The sequence below is a fragment of the Pongo pygmaeus genome, chromosome 11 (genome assembly GCF_028885625.2).
Source record: "Pongo pygmaeus isolate AG05252 chromosome 11, NHGRI_mPonPyg2-v2.0_pri, whole genome shotgun sequence".
Classification (NCBI taxonomy): Eukaryota; Metazoa; Chordata; class Mammalia; order Primates; family Hominidae; genus Pongo; species Pongo pygmaeus.
In genome coordinates this window covers 20,094,835-20,112,431 of record NC_072384.2, presented here as the reverse complement: position 1 = coordinate 20,112,431, position 17,597 = coordinate 20,094,835, and positions in this window count along the sequence as shown.

Genomic DNA, 17,597 nt, shown 5'->3' with positions numbered 1-17,597 from the left:
CAGAGAGAACTTATTCAGCACGCATGGCACCCATCTTGGAATCTCGAGGGTACATTCATGTAAGAGGTCACTTGTATCCTGTGGGTCTTCCCTTTGGGTTTCTGTGAAGGAGCTGGTAAGCTTACTGAGCAAACTCTATGATGCAACGTTAATTGAGAGCCTGTGGTGAGTTAGATGCCAAACATCCCATTTATGCTTTGTCTATTTAAATTCCAACAAGCGGTAGTCACAGCTACTAGGGAAGCTAAGGTGGGAGAATCACTAAGGCCAGGAGTTCAAAGCTGAAATGATCTGTGATGACACCTGTGAATAGCCACTGCACTCCAGCTTGGGCAACATAGCAAGAACCCCTCTCTAAAAAATAAACACACAAATAATTAAGTAAATAAATTCTAAAACGTGGGCAAACTTACAAATCAAGCTGCTAGAAGACAAATAGACAGGGATCAACTTAGTGTCTGTCTGCATATAGGTTCTTTAGCATTTTATTTGACATGAAACGATATCTTCTTATTTTATCATTCCTTAGAATTTGTGAAATGACTTTTTTTTTCTTTTTTTTTTGAGACAGTCTCACTCTGTTCACCATGCTGGAGGGCAGTGGTGCGATCTCAGCTCACTGCAACCTCCACCTCCTGGGTTCAAGTGATTCTCCTGCCTCAGCCTCCTGAGTAGCTGGGATTACAGGCATGCACCACTATGCTCAACTAATTTTGCTAATTTTTGTATTTTTAGTAGATATGGGGTTTCGCCATATTGGCCAGGCTGGTCCCGAACCCCTGACCTCAGGTGATCAGCCTGCCTCTGTCTCCCAAAGTGCTAGGATTACAGGTGTGAGCCACCACACCTGGCCTGTGAGATGACTTTTTGTGTTAATATCGTAGTGTCTAATACTACTTTTATTGTATATTATCTGTGAGAAACTATTCATTTCCTCCCTAATTCGTTGACTCTTTAAACAAATGTTGGTCAGCTTTTTGACGTATATTTTGTGTAAGATAATGGGAATAATCACATAATAAGATGTGGCTTCTGCTTGCTAGGGGTCATGGTGATGTAGTGGAGGTCAGTAGGTGAGCAACAAGCCTGTATAGCAGGTGCTGTAGAGAATAACCCAGTGTTCTGATTAGCACATCTGAGAGGGTACCTGGCTGAGGGAGCCGTTGTTCCAGCTGTGTCTCACAGGCCTAGAGTATGATTAAAATTTAGGTGGAAAATAGTACTCAAGAGAGAGGAAGTAGCATTTGAAAGAAGACAGTTCAGGAAATTGTACACAGCTCAATATAGTTTAGAATAAGGTTAGAAAATTGTTATTTAAAAATGACAGACGGCACAGCAAAGACTGGAGAATGACTTTTACATCAAAGTTTCCACTTATGGGCTAAGGGAACAAAGGCAACAAATAGTGAGAGGTGAAGCCACCTGGACTTCATGGGTTGAGTGGGGACTTGGAGAACTTTTCTGTCTTACAAGAGGATAGTAAAACCCACTAATCAGCACTCTGAAGCTAGCTAGAAGTTTGTAAAATGCACCAATCAGTGCTCTGCAAAAATGCACCAATCAGCACTCTGTGGCTAGCTAGAGGTTTGTAAAATGGACCAATCAGCAATCTGTAAAATGGACGCACCAACACTCTCTAAAATGGACCAATTAGCAGGACATGGGTAGGACAAATAAAGGAATAAAAGCTGGCCACCCCGGCCAGCAGTGGCAACCTGCTTGGGTCACCTTCCACGCTGTGGATGCTTTGTTCTTTAAATCTTCACAATAAATCTTGCTGCTGCTCACTCTCTGGGTCCGTGCCACCTTTGAGAGCTCTAACAGTCACTATGAAGGTCCGCAGGCTAAATCTTGAAGTCAGCAAGACCACGAACCCACCAGAAGGAACAACTCCAGACACAATAGGGCACATGTTAAAGTGAAACAGAATTATATTTAGGGCACATTGTTTCCAAGCAAGTATCAGACGAGATTTGGTATTGGAAGGCTTCATTTCATCCAAGCCGTCATCTTCCTAGTGATAGATGAATCACTATCTTGAGCTTCAGGTGTCTAATTTGTAGTATGTATATAAAATATTCCACTCACTGGGTTATTACGAGTAATAAAATGAACAATGTGGAAGTATATTTGTAAATTATACAGAGCAATATTAGCTATTGATATTAGTTATCAGTTATTGGTATTACACCTGCAAGCCAGGAGGAGGAGAAAATATCCATCAATTACAGTAGGGATTGAGAAATCTTTTCTGTAAATGAACAGATAGTAAATATTTTAGGTTTCAAGGGCCAGTCTCTGTTGCAACTACTTCACTCTGCCATTGTAGTGTGACAGAAGTTGTGGGCACTCCATAAATGAATGAACTTAGCTGTGTTCCATAGAACTTTATGCAGAAAAGCTGAAACATAAATTTCATATAATATTGGTATGTTTTTAATTTTTTTCAGCCACTTAAAATGCAAAACGAAAACCTTAGCTCGTAGGCTTTACAAAAACAGCCACTTGGCCTGCTTTTACTCGCAGGTTGTGTTTTTCCTGACTCCAGAATTAGACAAATATTAATTGAATTCAAAGTCTAGCCAATTTTAGTATGAGAAGCAGAGATAAGAAATAAATGCTCTTTACCTTTTGGAAACTGATACTATTAAAGTGCGCACTTGCACTTAGAAAATGAGGCTGAAAATATCGAGGGCTAGGTTTCGGAAAGGTGTGGAATTCAAGAGTCCAAGACTACTCTTGAGCTGAATAGGGAAGGATTTAAAGCAAAGGGGCCTTTTGGATTTTTGGGTCGCAGCATTGACAGTGATGAACAAGATAATCTCAGTTTCTTGCTTTTAATTGAAAGAGTTCCCATGAAAATTATTTTTTCTTTTAAAAAGAAGAGGTTGTGAATATGAAAATATTTTCCAGCCATAAAACATATAAACATTTGACTTAAATGATAGAAATGAACTCTTATTTGTTGGAATCTTGTTTGTCTGGGTTGGAGGACCCAGAGAAAGTTTAAAACTTTTGCACAAGTCTCAGGAACATGACCGGATTATGCATTTAATTGTACAGTCAAGTTAATCAGGCTAAGTGGGCCACTTTAAAGAAAATAATTACATTGTGGAGAAAGGGAGTTTTGTTTTCTTAGCATAGATGATGCTAATGTATAGAAATGTCTATAGAATAATTCTAAACTTCCAAACATGTGCTTTACATGAGTAATAGGTATGTCATGAGATATTGATCACCTAAAACCTTTGTGAGAAATGGCAGGGCTTAGGGTGCCTGGAACAATCCAACTGGTGATCTTGTCCCCAGGTTTTGGGAAAATGGTCTGATTAGAATGAGCATCTCACGGATGGTGGGTCAAATTACATAAGTTCAGATCTGCATTTTTGAGTTAGGATAAATAATACGAACAAGGCAGTTAAGCAAAACGCATAAAGAAGTTAAAAGGCTGTTTAAGGACAAAACAAGGAAGCCTACAGCTGGAAGGCACTTGCAAGCAAAAAAGAGAAAATAAATGATATAAATTTACATTCAATAATTGGCCAAAAAGTTTTTGCTTGCTAGAAAGAGGAGCCCTTTATAGAAAGCCATAAAAATACTAAAAGTTTGTATGGCTTCCTCATTGCTCACTTTTAAAAAAGCTGGATGTGAATTTTCGAGTTGAATTAACTGTCAGCTTTGTGGCAAGGTCAAATCTACATGCTGAAAGATAAAGAAAAACCCAGGGGCAGTGTCACACCCAGATCAGAAGAGTTGAATGCCATGCCTTCCGGGCTTTCAGTGGGCTTGGCCATAATCCCTGGCATTGACTCTAGATACTTGTCCTTAGGAGGGGAAAGGAGACATTCTGAAAAGTTTCAGGCCAGTCAGAAAACAAGAAAGGTACAGTGAACCATCATATAACCCATCTGGGGTAATCATGCTTTAAAAAAGCATGAGATGTTATGACATTATAACACAAGACTCCAAAAAGAACAAGCCTTTCGATACCAATTTAGTTTGTTTCAGTGACAATGTACAGGAATGTAGGAACAAGATAGAAACAATAACCACAGCCTATCTCTTTTTAAAAAGGCTTTGATGATTTCTATCTCAAAAGATGTTCTCCATAATCACGGACGGTACAGACTTGAGTATAACACTTTGGTGGAAGAATAACTGACTTTTAGAGTGACTTTCTATAACTCAATCTCAACTAAAGCCATACTTACTATTTTGCAATAATTAGTCCTAGAGTATGTTATATTGCAAATCTACAATAACTCCACTTACACGAGTGATAATATGCTTATCAAATACATAGATAAACCTCACTAGGAAAATCTGTTAATGTGAAAGAAATGAATATATTTTAATGTGACAGGATATGCTGGCCAAAGGTTGCTACTGAAAAAAGGGTGACAAAATTTGATGAACCTGAATAAAAGGGATAAACACACCTAAATTCAGAAAGGGAGGATTTGTAGAGAAAAAAATAAAGTGGGGTCAAATAAGACCACATCTTTAGTATGCATAAAGGTCAAAGGAAGGACTCTTTCCCCATTGTGCTCTTTCTGTATGACACAGACATGTGCCCCTCAGCTTTCCTCCTCTTGCAACTTTTGTATGCCTCTGTTACTAGGATGGTGTTTGCCAATTATCTCTTTCTATGACTACCGGTCAGTTCCTGAGCTTCCTGAGGGCAGTGGCCAACGCTGAGTACACACTATCCCTTATACGCTGCTGAGCACGTAGAAGGCTTTGGGGCCTCTCTGTTCATGTTGTTGAATGGGTCAATAGTTAAGGGTCAGATTGAAATAGCATGGTGACTTCAGTGAGAAGTGTGGAACAGGAGAGGACTGTGAGGAGAGTTCAGAAAATTAGGTATTTGGAATTCTATCTGACAGAATATTTTGAATTTGGTAAAGACAAAAATAAAGTGTTGAATATATTCCTGAAAACCTTGAAGGAAAGTAAATAACTTGTGTATCCTAGAAAACTTAGCAATTATCCGTAGTTTCTTATTGTTGAATATTTATTGAATTTCCATGTTAAGTTTTATATGTATTCTTTGAATGTTAACCTTATATTAAGGCAACTCTTTCAGAAGCCTGATTATTATTTTTCTAACTGAAGGACACTTAGAAATAAGGTCTTTCTGGCTGGGTGCGATGGCTCATGCCTGTAATCCCAACACTTTGGGAGGCTGAGGAGGGCGGATCAGGAGGTCAGGAGATGGAGACCATCCTGGCCAACACAGTGAAACCCCATCTCTACTAAAAATACAAAAAATTGGCCAGGTGGGCATGGTGGCATGCACTTGTAGTCCCAGCTACTCGGGAGGCTGAGGCAGGAGAATCACTAGAACCCAGGAGGTGGAGGTTGCAGTGAGCAGAGATTGTGCCACTGTACTCCAGCCTGGGCAACAGAGTGAAACTCTGAAAAAAAAAAAGAAAAGAAAAGAAAAGAAATAAAGCCTTTCTAATGAAGGAATTTATCAAAATGCATCTCGACGGTGGCATGATGGGCTAAATGGAAATAATTTCCATTTAGGTGCAGTTATTGGGCTAACTGCTCACTGGCCTAATTTTTTTATTATACTTATGAAAATATGCAGCACTGTTCAAAATGCACATAGCTCCCACTATGGGCCAGGTGTCTGGTGGTCTCAGAGATACAGGAATAGCTGTTGCTGGTCCTGCAATTTGAGGTGTGATTTAGTTTGAGTTAATGTCAGGAAGTAGTTAATGTAGTGCCATTGAAACTATGGCCTGCAAAAAAGTCCTAAAAGCTATACATAGAGTTACCATGAAAAATTAAAATACTGTACAAGTAAAAAGCATCGTATGAGTAAATATTTGAGAAATAAAGTATATTCCCTAAATCTGACACTTTAATGTATATGAACAAACTGAACGAACCTCTGCAGTGAAGAGACATGATGACTTTATATCACTTATACCAGTGTTTCTCAGCATGTGACATTTTCTCTCAGCCCCCATTAATTTATTTTTATTCTGTGAAAGTGGACATTACAGTGGCCTGATATTCAGAAGCCTGGCTGGATCCTAGCCTCAAATCTATTCCTGACACATGGTGTGACCTTGGACTAGACATTTCAACTCTCCACAAAGCAATTTCCTCTAATGTGAAATGAGAGAGCTGGTCCAGGGGAGATGCAGAGGCTTTACAGCTCTCAAGCTTGATGCCATTAGGAAAGGTCCAGGCAAGAAGATGCTGCTTCTTCAATATCGGTTTTCCACCATGAGGCTAGGTCAAGCCAAAGAACACAAAGTAATAACGCTCATGTAGGATGGGACCGAAGACTGATCAAATCAGTCACTTCTTTAAAAAATAATTGCATAGGTAAAAATGTTAAGAATTTTAAAATTGTGCCCTGAATGTGATGAATGTTCCTTCAAGCTCAGGATGATACCTTTTTGTGTATGGTCATACCGTGCTGATCCTGTCTGATCTCAGAAGCTAAGCAGTGTTGGGCCTGGTTAGTTCTTGAATGGGAGGATGATAAACTTTTGGCAGAAGACACCAAGAAATGCTTTGTGCAAAACAATTTAGTTAACTACCATGACATTATCCACAAGGTGAAAACACCTCCTAGAAACCCCATTTATTACCACATCACTATTGATAACTAGGAATCTATTATCTGTGGATCAGACTATCCTCCAACTCATAACTTTATCTGGTTGTTGAAAGTTGTCTAAGTGGTTAATTTCATAAATTTGGGTTCTTTGGCAAAGCAAATGATTTTTGTTTGTTTTACTAAAACTAATAGCCCGAAGGATTAAGAAAACATCATTCTCCCTAACATTTGGAATGAATGCTATCTGTTTCCCCTGATTCCACATCAACAGCAGCAGCAGTGTTTTCTCAGCCATATGTTGAGCAACTGCTTGCCAGGTACTTACTTCAACACTGTCAGTTCAGATTCTTCTAGAATTAGTGCAAAGCACTCTCATCTTCATTTTACACCATGCAGAAGTTGAGAAGATTAGCAAGATGCAGTCAAATATCTACGGTCACACTGTCAAAAGGTCAGAATTTGACCCCAGGTAAGTCAGAAGAGGTGAGCAGAAAAATACAAGAGCCACACCTGGAGCTGAAATCAGGGCTGAGGCCCATCACTGAGCTTTCAAGCCCTGCCTTCCTTCTTGGGCACTACTTGAGGCAAGAAGTGGTCTTGGGTACAAATATCTGTGTTCGTTTGTTCTGTGTACAGAACCATGGTGTTAGCCTCTCATCTTGAATTTCCGCCTCTTTTCATACTCACAAATGTACACTAAATGCCTAACCTGTGCTCCTGTCTTTTTGTCAGGGAGAATATCCCCACTGAGTCCATTCAAATAAATACAAAGGCCCTCATACCTGGGGAACCTCTCTCTGGAGAATAGAAAAGAGTAAGACAAGAAATAACCCACAAAGTAGGCTCAAAAGGAGATTAGAAGAATTAGTATTATTTAGACGAAAATGAAGAAGGGTTAAGTAGATATAGTGCTGTTTTCATAAATTTGAACATGAAAGTGTCCATCTGATGAGAGCTAGACTGTCAGTTTTAAGGAACAGTTTTCTGAATAGCTCTGTAGAAACTGGAACAGGCTACCTCATACCACCACTGTTCCTGTTTTGAAACAGGTTAGAGATGTTAACTGGAAAGATTAGGGTGCATTTCTGTGCAGAAAAGAGAGCCTAAATGCTTTGTTAAAGTTTGGGAGTGAAATGAGGGGCAAGAAGGACAACAGTGTTGTGATTTAATTGTCAGTGTTTTTAATAATTTTAATAATCGGAAGTGCTAAAGAGGCTATCAAATAATGCATTAAACCTCAGCAGAGAACAGACACAGAATGCTGCTCTGTAAGGATGTGAGACTCCTCTAACAGGGCAGAATTCTTCTCCTAAGGAGCTGGGAGGGTTGAGGCAGGTTTTTTTGTTTTTTTTTTGTTGTTGTTGTTGTTTTTCGTTTTGTTTTTGTTGTTTTTGTTTTTGCCACTTGGAACTTCAGTGTCTTCCCCTTCAAAGGAGGGGAGTAGATAAGATGTATACTGGGGTCCTCTCAATTTATCAGTTTGTGATTCTATTCTGAGAAAAAAACAAAAATCCACTGAGTTTAAGAAACATGTTCACAAGTTTTGAGGGAGAATCAAAAGATAAAAATTGATTCACTTTTCCATAAAATATATAAAATCTTAGAGTTTATAATGATTTTATATATAAAATCTTAGAGTTTATAATATATATAAAATCTTAGAGTTTATAATATATATAAAATCTTAGAGTTTATAATATATATAAAATCTTAGAGTTTAGAATGATTTTATAAAATATATAAAATCTTAGAGTTTATAATGATTAAATTCTGAAGTGAGAATAATGATGAGTTAAGTTTCTTTCTAGCCAGAGCAGGTAATAACAATGATGTCAACATATTTTATTGAGCTTTTGTTCTCTGCACTGCATTTGTGCATTATCTCTCATTCTCACCATCCCAGTCTCACAATCACATTCTTACTTTCTAAGGACAAAGTATGTCCCAACATTCCCATTTGCTGATGAGGAAGTTTAGTCTCCAAAAGATAACATAACTACCTCAATTGCTGCTCTGCTAGTCATTGTTAGAAGAGGAGCACATAGGACATGGAGTAATTTGATTCTGAATACCTTATTTTTCAGCATAACTAATACCATGCAGAAGAGAAAAAGTACTATCTTCTCCTCATTTATTGCAGGGGTCATGACCAACATTACTTTAAGAAAAGACAGAATAATGGCTGGGCGTGGGAGCTCACACCTCTAATCCCAGCACTTTGCAGGCCATGGCAGGCAGATCACAAGGTCAGGAGTTCAAGACCAGGCTTGCCAATATAGTGAAACCCCATCTCTACTAAAAATACAAAAATTAGCTGAGTGTGGTGGCAGGTGCCTGTAGTTCCAGCTACTTGGGAGGCTGAGGCAGGAGAATTGCTTGAACTTGGGAGGCAGAGGTTACAGTGAGCCGAGATCATGCCACTGCACTCTAGCCTGGGCAACAGAGCAAGACTCCATCTCGAAAAATAAATAAATAAATAAAGACAGACTAACGAGAGAGGCTTAAACAATTTATTTAATCACAGTTTTACAAGACTCAGGGAAAATTGTGTACTTCTAAGTCTGATGAGAGAAGTGAATGACTATAGAGAAACATGATTGGACAAAAAGTGTATGATCTGGATAATAAAATGAGGGGTGAACTCAGCAAGGCCTATTTTCTCAGCTTGTTTTCTGTGTCTGTGTAAGAAATTTCTTCCTCTTATCACCTGGGGAATGGGACAGGGCCCTGGTCAGCGGAGGACCTTCAAGGGGAAGGGAGGAGGTCAGAGACCTTCCTGGGTTTCATGGCTTGTTTTTGAGGATAGAAATTCCAGTTTTTGTGACTCACTTGGTAGATAATAGAGAGGAAGAAAGGAGAGTGGGAGAAGGTCCAGAAGACCTAGCTGAAGTCCTTCCAAATCGCCTTCAGTTCTAAGGACTCGGCAAGACAGCATGCCATATTTTGTGTTATTTTGCATGTTCTGAGCCCCAAAAACCACTATATTAGTCTCCTAGAGCCATCTCAAAAAGAGTGTCATAAGACTGGAAAGAACAAAATCCAGAGACCGAAGTGTGAAAGTCAGTACAAAGTAGCTGGTTACAGTATATCTGATCATTGATTATGAAGTCTGAACACCCAGAAGTGGTCCCCAAATAACTAATGATTTGATTGGGGTAAGGATAAAAATACATATTATCAATAAGTCCCTGAAAAAGATGGGTAGGTAGGTAGATGATAGATAGATAGATAGATAGATAGATCTAGATAGATAAGCAAATTAATGCCAAACCAAAAAAACAACAAAACATACTTGATATTTGTTGAAACATAAAATTTGAAGTGCTATGCTAAAAGTTTTATGTTTATTATCTTATTTAATACAATAGCCTTGTTCAGTAGGCAGTACTTTGTTTTCTTTCTTTATTTTTCACATAAGAAAGTAGAGTCTAGAGTGTTTAGCATCAAGGTCATACAGCGAGGGTAGAGCAAGGACTTATGGACAGATCTTGAATCCCAGTCCTGTGATCTCAACCACTATGTACTACTTTCCCATGTCAGCCAGTAGGAAAATGCAGTAAGAAAGTCTGGGCTGAAATTTAGTATTACCAGGTTTAACTCCTAATACTAAGTGAGCACACTTAGATTCAAGCCTTCTTAGTGTGTATGAGGTGCATATACGTGAGGCTGGAATTCAGGAAGAGATCAAATGCTTTGCTCTGGGTCAAGTAACTCAATGAAATACCCAACTGAATTAGAATACAGGTTAAAGGTGCTTGAACTATAAACTGGGCTGTTTTCCAAACCTTGAATTCACTGACTTTGGAAGCTAAGCTCTAGCCACCTTGCATTGGTGATGAAGAGGAACTACAGTCACAAGAGCTAACTAACTAGCTGGTGGGTTATTGAATTTTTTAACATTGAAGTCCTAACCACCACACCCTTTTCTTTTATTATTATTATATTTTTAACTTGGAGGCAAGGGGTACAAATATTTAAATTATAAAAATGTAAGACATGAGCACGCTGGGTGCACGCTCATCCCCCACTTCACCCCTAGCCAAGGTCCAAGAGAAGTCACAATTTTGGGATTATAGGACCAAAGAATGGGGCATGGAGGAGATTTTGGAGTTCACTTAGCCTAATATACTTATTGTTCAGATGAGAACACTGAACTATCATGTAAGTTGCTCATTCAACCCCAACTAGCTATTTAAAATTCATGTGAGTGCAGACAGGATGCTCAGCTTGTGTAGCTCTTGCAAGGTGTCATCTGAAAAGGAGAGATCATCACAGTAAAACCTACTGCATGGAGTTAAATCAAGAATTAAATCAAGGAATGAACAGAAATCATAACAGCACCAGCCAGGCGTGGTGGCTCACGCTTGTAATCCCAGCACTTTGGGAGGCCGAGGTGGGTGGATCGTGAGGTCAGGAGTTCAAGACCAGCCTGGCTAACATGGTGAAACCCCATCTCTACTAAATATAAAAACATTAGCTGGGCGTGGTGGCGGGCACCTATAATCCCAGCTACTTGGAAGGCTGAGGCAGAGAATTGCTTGAATCTGGGAGGCGGAGGTTGCAGTGAGCAGAGATCGCACCACTGCACTCCAGCCTAGGTGACAGAGTAAGACTCCATCTCAAAAAAAAAAAAAAAAAAAAAAAGAAAGGAAATCAGCAGAAACATTCAGAAAATGTTGCCAAGTCTCAGTTTACATGAAGATCTCCTTCCAGGGCCTGTTGTGCCTCACCTTCTCCATGAAGCTGCCCTTGACTGCTTCATGCACATGGGACTGGCTTCTTTGGTTCCCTGTTACTCCAACCTGCTCCAGAAAACTTACCACTTGATTATCAATCTTTGAGTAGTTTATTTATGTACAAGACTTTGACTTTCAACTTTTCCAGGTTCTCTGTAGAACATACACTGAAATTTCCCCTGTATTTCCTACATCTTCCACAGTGCCAATTTCAATTCCTAGGTGTTCCACACTTGATTTTAATTGAATAATTAAATCTTTAAAAATTACCTAACCAACATACAAAGTATACTTACTTTAAAAAGTAAAAATGTTTTATAAGATGTACCACCCATCTTTTCCCCTGATTTTAACTCATCCCCTAAAAATTCTTCTGGTACCATCCTCTATTTTTCTAAATAACGTGTTTATGCCAATAACTTTTGACTTGTCAATTTCAGGTATCACTATGGGTTTCTTACTGTGGAAAATGAGGATTTCGCTTTCTTGCACATCTTCCACCCTCCACCCAGAATAATTAAGGCACCATTTTGGGTCACATCAGTATTCAGTGTTGTTGTCATTGTGACCGCATAAATAGTAGTGGACCTAAGCCAATTACTGTATTAATTGATTCTCTTATGAATCTCTATTTTCTTAAGTTTTCACATGTTTGATGGACTATAGGTCTATCACAAGTTTATCCTTAAACTACCAGAGATGTGATTCTCCTTTCAATGAGTCCAAACACCTCAGACATGCTGGTTCATTTCATCCTTGCATCCTGAAGCCTTTGATTTCACTGCTCCAATCAAGACGTTGTTCCCAGGCCGGCAGCCCAGCTTTTCTCCTGAGTGTTCCCTGCCCCGTCAGCCAGGAAACACACTGTGCTTTATTAAGCATCACATTCCCTTTGTCCAAATACCAGGATTTCCTACTCCTTGCTTCTTTTCCTCCTTTTGGGGGAGTATATACTGAAAAAAAACAAATAGGACAAAACCAAAAAATGTTAGGTCTTGTTTATCTGAAAAATCTGAATTATTTCCTCATACTTGATTAGTAGCTGGGTGAGGTATAAAATTTTTAGCTTGAAAATCATTTTCCTTGGAATTTTGAAAGCATTTCTTCCACTGCAGTTTTAATTTCTGAGATAGCGACTGCAGAACCTTATATCAACTCCTCCTTCATTATAGGATGACTGCTGATTTACCATTTCTCCAAACTTTTAGGATCTTCCTTTTTTTTCTGTTCTGAAAAACAGAAAAAAAACAGGTTTTTGTTCTGAAACTCCATGATGCCGTCACTTGGTATGAGTGATTTTCCACTCATGCGCTCTGCGAACAGCAGGTCGCTCCAGGATGCAGCCTGGACAATCTCAAGCATTTCTGTCATAAATCCCTCCTTTCTGATTTCTCTGTCTTTGGGAACAAAATTATTTTGAGCATCTGAGTCTGATTTTGTGGTTTTGTTCCTTGCTTTTGCTCTCACTCTCTCTATTTTTCCATCATTTTACTCTTCTTTCTAAGTATTCTCCTTAATATTAGGTTGGTGCGAAAATAATTGTGGTTTTTGCATAATTGAAATTTTCCATTTGATATTGGAGTACATTCTTAAATAAATGTGGTTATGTTATACATCATTTTAACACACATTTCTTGCTTTTTTGTTAATAACTTATTACTTGCTGCTGATTTTGTATTAATTTTAGACTATGGAAATAATGTTAGACAAAAAGCAAATTTGAGCAATTTTCTTATTCGACTTCAAAATGAGTCATAAAGCAACAGAGACAACTCACAACATCAGCAATGCATTTGGCCCAGGAACTGCTAACAAGCATACAGCAGTGGTGGTTCAAGAAGTTCTGCAAAGGAGAAGAGAGCCTTGAAGATGAGGAACGTAGTGGCCGGCCATTGGAAATTGACAATGGCCAATTGAGAGCGATTATTAAAGCTGATCCTCTTACAACTACAAGAAGAGTTGCCAAAGAACTCAATGTCTAGTATTCTACAGTTGTTTGGCATGTGAACCAAGTTGGAAAGGTGAAAAATCTCGACAAGTGAGTGCCTCATGAGCTGAGTGAAAATCAAAAAAATCATCATTTTCAAGTGTTGTCTTCATCTTATTCTACACAACAACAACAAGCCATTTCTCAATCAGGTTGTGACATGTGATGAAAAGTAGATTTTATACTATAACCAGTGATGACCAACTCAGTGGTTGGACTGAGAAGAAGCTCCAAAGTACTTCCCCAAACCAAAATTGCACCAAATAAAGATCATGGTCCCTGTTTGGTGGTCTGCTGCCAGTCTGATCCACTGCAGCTTTCTGAATCCAGGTGAACCTGTTACACCTGAGAAGTATGCTCAGCAAATCCATGAGATACACCAAAAACTGCAACACCTGCGGCTGGCATTGATCAACAGAAAGGGCTCAATTCTCCACAACAACACTCAACCGCAAGTCACATAATGAACGCATCAAAAGTTGAACAAATTAGGCTATGAAGTTTTGCCTCATCCACCATAATCACCTGACCTCTCGCCAACCAATAACCACTTCTTCAAGCATCTTGACAGCTTTGTGCAGGGTAAATGTTTCCACCACCAGCAAGATGCAGAAAATGTTTTTCCAAGAGTTTGTCGAATCCCAAAGACAGATTTTTATGCTGCAGGAATACACAAACATTTCTCATTGGCAAAAATGTCTTGACTGTAATGTTTCCTATTTTGATTAATACAGATGTATTTGAGCCTAGTTATAATGATTTAAAGTTGATGGTCTGAAACTGCAATTACTTTTGCACTAACGTTTATCATTTCTGATTCTGAACTTTGAATTTATACTATCATAGTTTCACTTTATTATCTTAATCCTTCCTTATTATAATACTCTGTTCTTTTTTCTTATTTTCTACCTTCCTTCATCCCTGACAAAATTAAATTACATTGAGTTGGAGCAAATCTAACAGTTTTGAACAAATTCACATTTTAATATCTGTTTAAGAAAAACTTATGCACGCAAACTTGCTCTCAGACAGGCTACTCTTTAAAGTAGATTTGTGTAAACATACATTTGTCCTGCAGGTGTGGGGAAATGCTCCTCATCAGAAATACTGATCAGACAACAGTAGGGGTAAAGAGGGCCTCCTCCTTTCCTTCCCTTTCTGGCCCCAAAGACCTGTTAACCATAATTGCCTCCTTGCTTATCAGCTGACACACTGCTCTCATATGCTGTTAAATAAATGCAGCTTGCAAAAGTGCTTTCCCATTGGTCTTTTCTCTACCAGGGTTACTTGATGGACTAAATTTTGCTCTCAATACTTATATGTTGAAACCCTATCTCTCATTGTGATCACATTTGGAGCTAGGGCCTTTGGGAAGATAATTAAGGTAAAATGAGGCCATAAAAATGGGGCCCCAATCTAGGACGGATATCCTTATAAGAAGAGGAAGAGTCCGGGTGCAGTGGCTCACGCCTATAATCCCAGCACTTTGGGAGGCTAAGGCGGGCGGATGACCTGTGGTCAGGAGTTCGAGACCAGCCTGGCCAATGTAGTGAAATCCCATCTCTACTAAAAATATAAAAATTAGCTGGGCATGGTGGCGGGCACCTGTAATTCTAGCTACTCAGGAGGCTGAGGCAGGAGAATCACTCAAACCCTGGAGGAAGAGGTTGCAGTGAGCTGAGCTGGCATCATTGCAGTACAGCCTGGGCGATGAGAGTGAAACTCTGTCTCAAAAAAAAAAAAAAAAAAAAAAAAAAAGAAGAGGAAGAGACACCAGGAATTCCCTCTCTCTTTGGGCACACAGAGAAGAGGCCATAAGAAGGAGAAACCTCACCAGAAATCAACCATGTCAGCTCCTTGACCTTGGATTACTAGAGTCCAGAACTGCGAGAAAATAAATTTCTGTCATTTAAACCATCCAGTGTGTGGTTTTCTCATGGCAGCCATAGAGGGCTAACTCAGTTATCTAATAATCCAATCAAACTTCTCTGAACTACTTTGTGACTACACTATGCTGGTTCCTGTGGGGTGAACCCAACCACTGATTTTAGAAATAATCAGCTTAGAAGAAAAGGGAGCTATTCTCTGTTCCTGGTGTAAAATTTAGTCAGTCATTATTGCTCTCTGGTGCTTCGTAGATAACTGAAGTTCTGAAGTGACATGGAATCTCAACACAGTCTCATTTCAGAAATTTAACATGACCAGAACCAGTTATTAATCAAAACTTTGCCAGACTTAAACTTAATACTCTTCTTCCCAAACCAGGGGCTGCTACTGCTGGCTAGAGGGTGGCTTACAGTGAGGGGATGGGGGAGGTACTTTTTTTCTAGGCCAGATACCTCCAGCTTCCAAGCTCTCACAAGATGCTGCCTCCAGATTGACCGCGAGAAGGCAGGAGGTAAGAGACTGACCTGTGTTACAGGACTCACCACACATATTCATTTGAAGAGTCAGTCAGTCCTCATATGGAATTGTTCAAGCATGCTTTTGGTGCTATCTCCAATCCCCTTGGTACCCCACAAATGTGTGTGGACAAAACAATGTCACACGGTTAAGAAAACAACAGAAATGCTACTTGGTAGGCTGAAGCAGGAGAACAGGAGAATTGCTTGAACCCGGGAGGTGGAGGTTGCAGTGGACCAAGATCGTGCCATTGCACTCCAGCCTGGGCAATAAGAGGGAAACTAGGTCTCTAAATAAATAAATTAATTAATTAATTAATTAATATAAAAAATAAGAAGAAATAAAACTTCAGTTACTTTGAATCTGGTATTCTATGTGACTGATTGAAATTCTTATTTGATTAAATATTTTTAAAAGTGGAAACTGTGAGGTATAGCATTCTTGTTTCAAAATTTAATTCATGCATGAAATGTTATTCATACATGCACATCTTTAAAATAGAAAGTTATTTCTGGGATTGTTTTGCTTATTTAACACTATATTGTTCATTTTATTTTAGGTTTTATCATTTTTATTACTTATTGGCATAATTATATAGACAGAGTTAATTAAAAGAAAAATTTCACTGTCCATATTTCCTCTTTGCCACTGATATTATTAACTTAATTAAATTATTAATACTGCAAAAATAACTGTGTCCTACAAAAGAAGATAATTGTTTTCTAAAAAAGGACTTGCTATGATTGTAAATAAAGCAAGCTAGCTGTACCACTGAGGAAAGTATAGCATGGTCCCTGACTTAGCATGGGGACCTGGGGACCCCCACAACAGAGGAGCTCATGAGGGGACCCTGCCCTCTGTCCACTTTGGGAATCAGCCTTGCATTCCATCCTGCCAAACATCCTATCTACAGCTTCTTCTAGGCATGAACTTCCCATGGCATCTCCCCTCACCTCCATTCCTCTGGTCTTGAAATTTGTATCTGGGGTCTCCTTTCCCAGTGCATAACTTTGGTAAATGCTCACAAGGCATTAAAGACTAGCAGTAGTTTTATCTCCTCTATACAACCTGTCTTGTCACTGCTGTAGGAATATTGTTCCATCTCTGCCTGAGCCCCACAGACTCTTATGTGATTAGCTCCTTTTTTTGATGAAATAGTTTAAATATATGCTGAGGCTATATAATTAGGTTCTTTCATGGGAAATATTTCAAATGTAGATATAAGTACAGAAAATAACCAATTCTCATGCACCCAGAAATCATATTTAACAATTAGAGATATTTGCCATTTTTGGCTCAGGTCTTTAAACTAGTATTAATATTTTAATAATAATGTTATTATTGCTAAGGACATAGACTATACCATGTGCCACTTTTCATTACTATTCCCTCCATCCATTGGTAGAGGTAACCAGGATTTTTCTGAACAATGTTCTATATATTTGCTATTAATTTATGTACCCATCAAAATGTATTACATATAAATACACATTAATTTATATAAATGTCTACATGTTAAATTTATATACATTGTCAATTTTTAAAGTTTTTTTAAATTAAAAATGATATTATAGTGCTCATATACTTTTACTACTTGTTTATTTCTACTCACTGTTAAGTTTTCAGGCTTTAATCATTTGGATACATTTTATTAATGAAAGCTATGGTATAAACATTCTTTTGTACATGCCACATCTTATCTATTCCTCTAATGGTGGAAATTTCCAAAATTATGGCACCATTTATTCGCACATTTTCAATACATGTATGTGCTCACTTCTCTGAATCTCTGTTGAATTTCTGGTCTTTTAGACACCGGCAACTTGATTGATGTGGCACAGAATCTTGGTTTTTCAACTTACTTTTTCTTCCTGATTACTATTAAGGT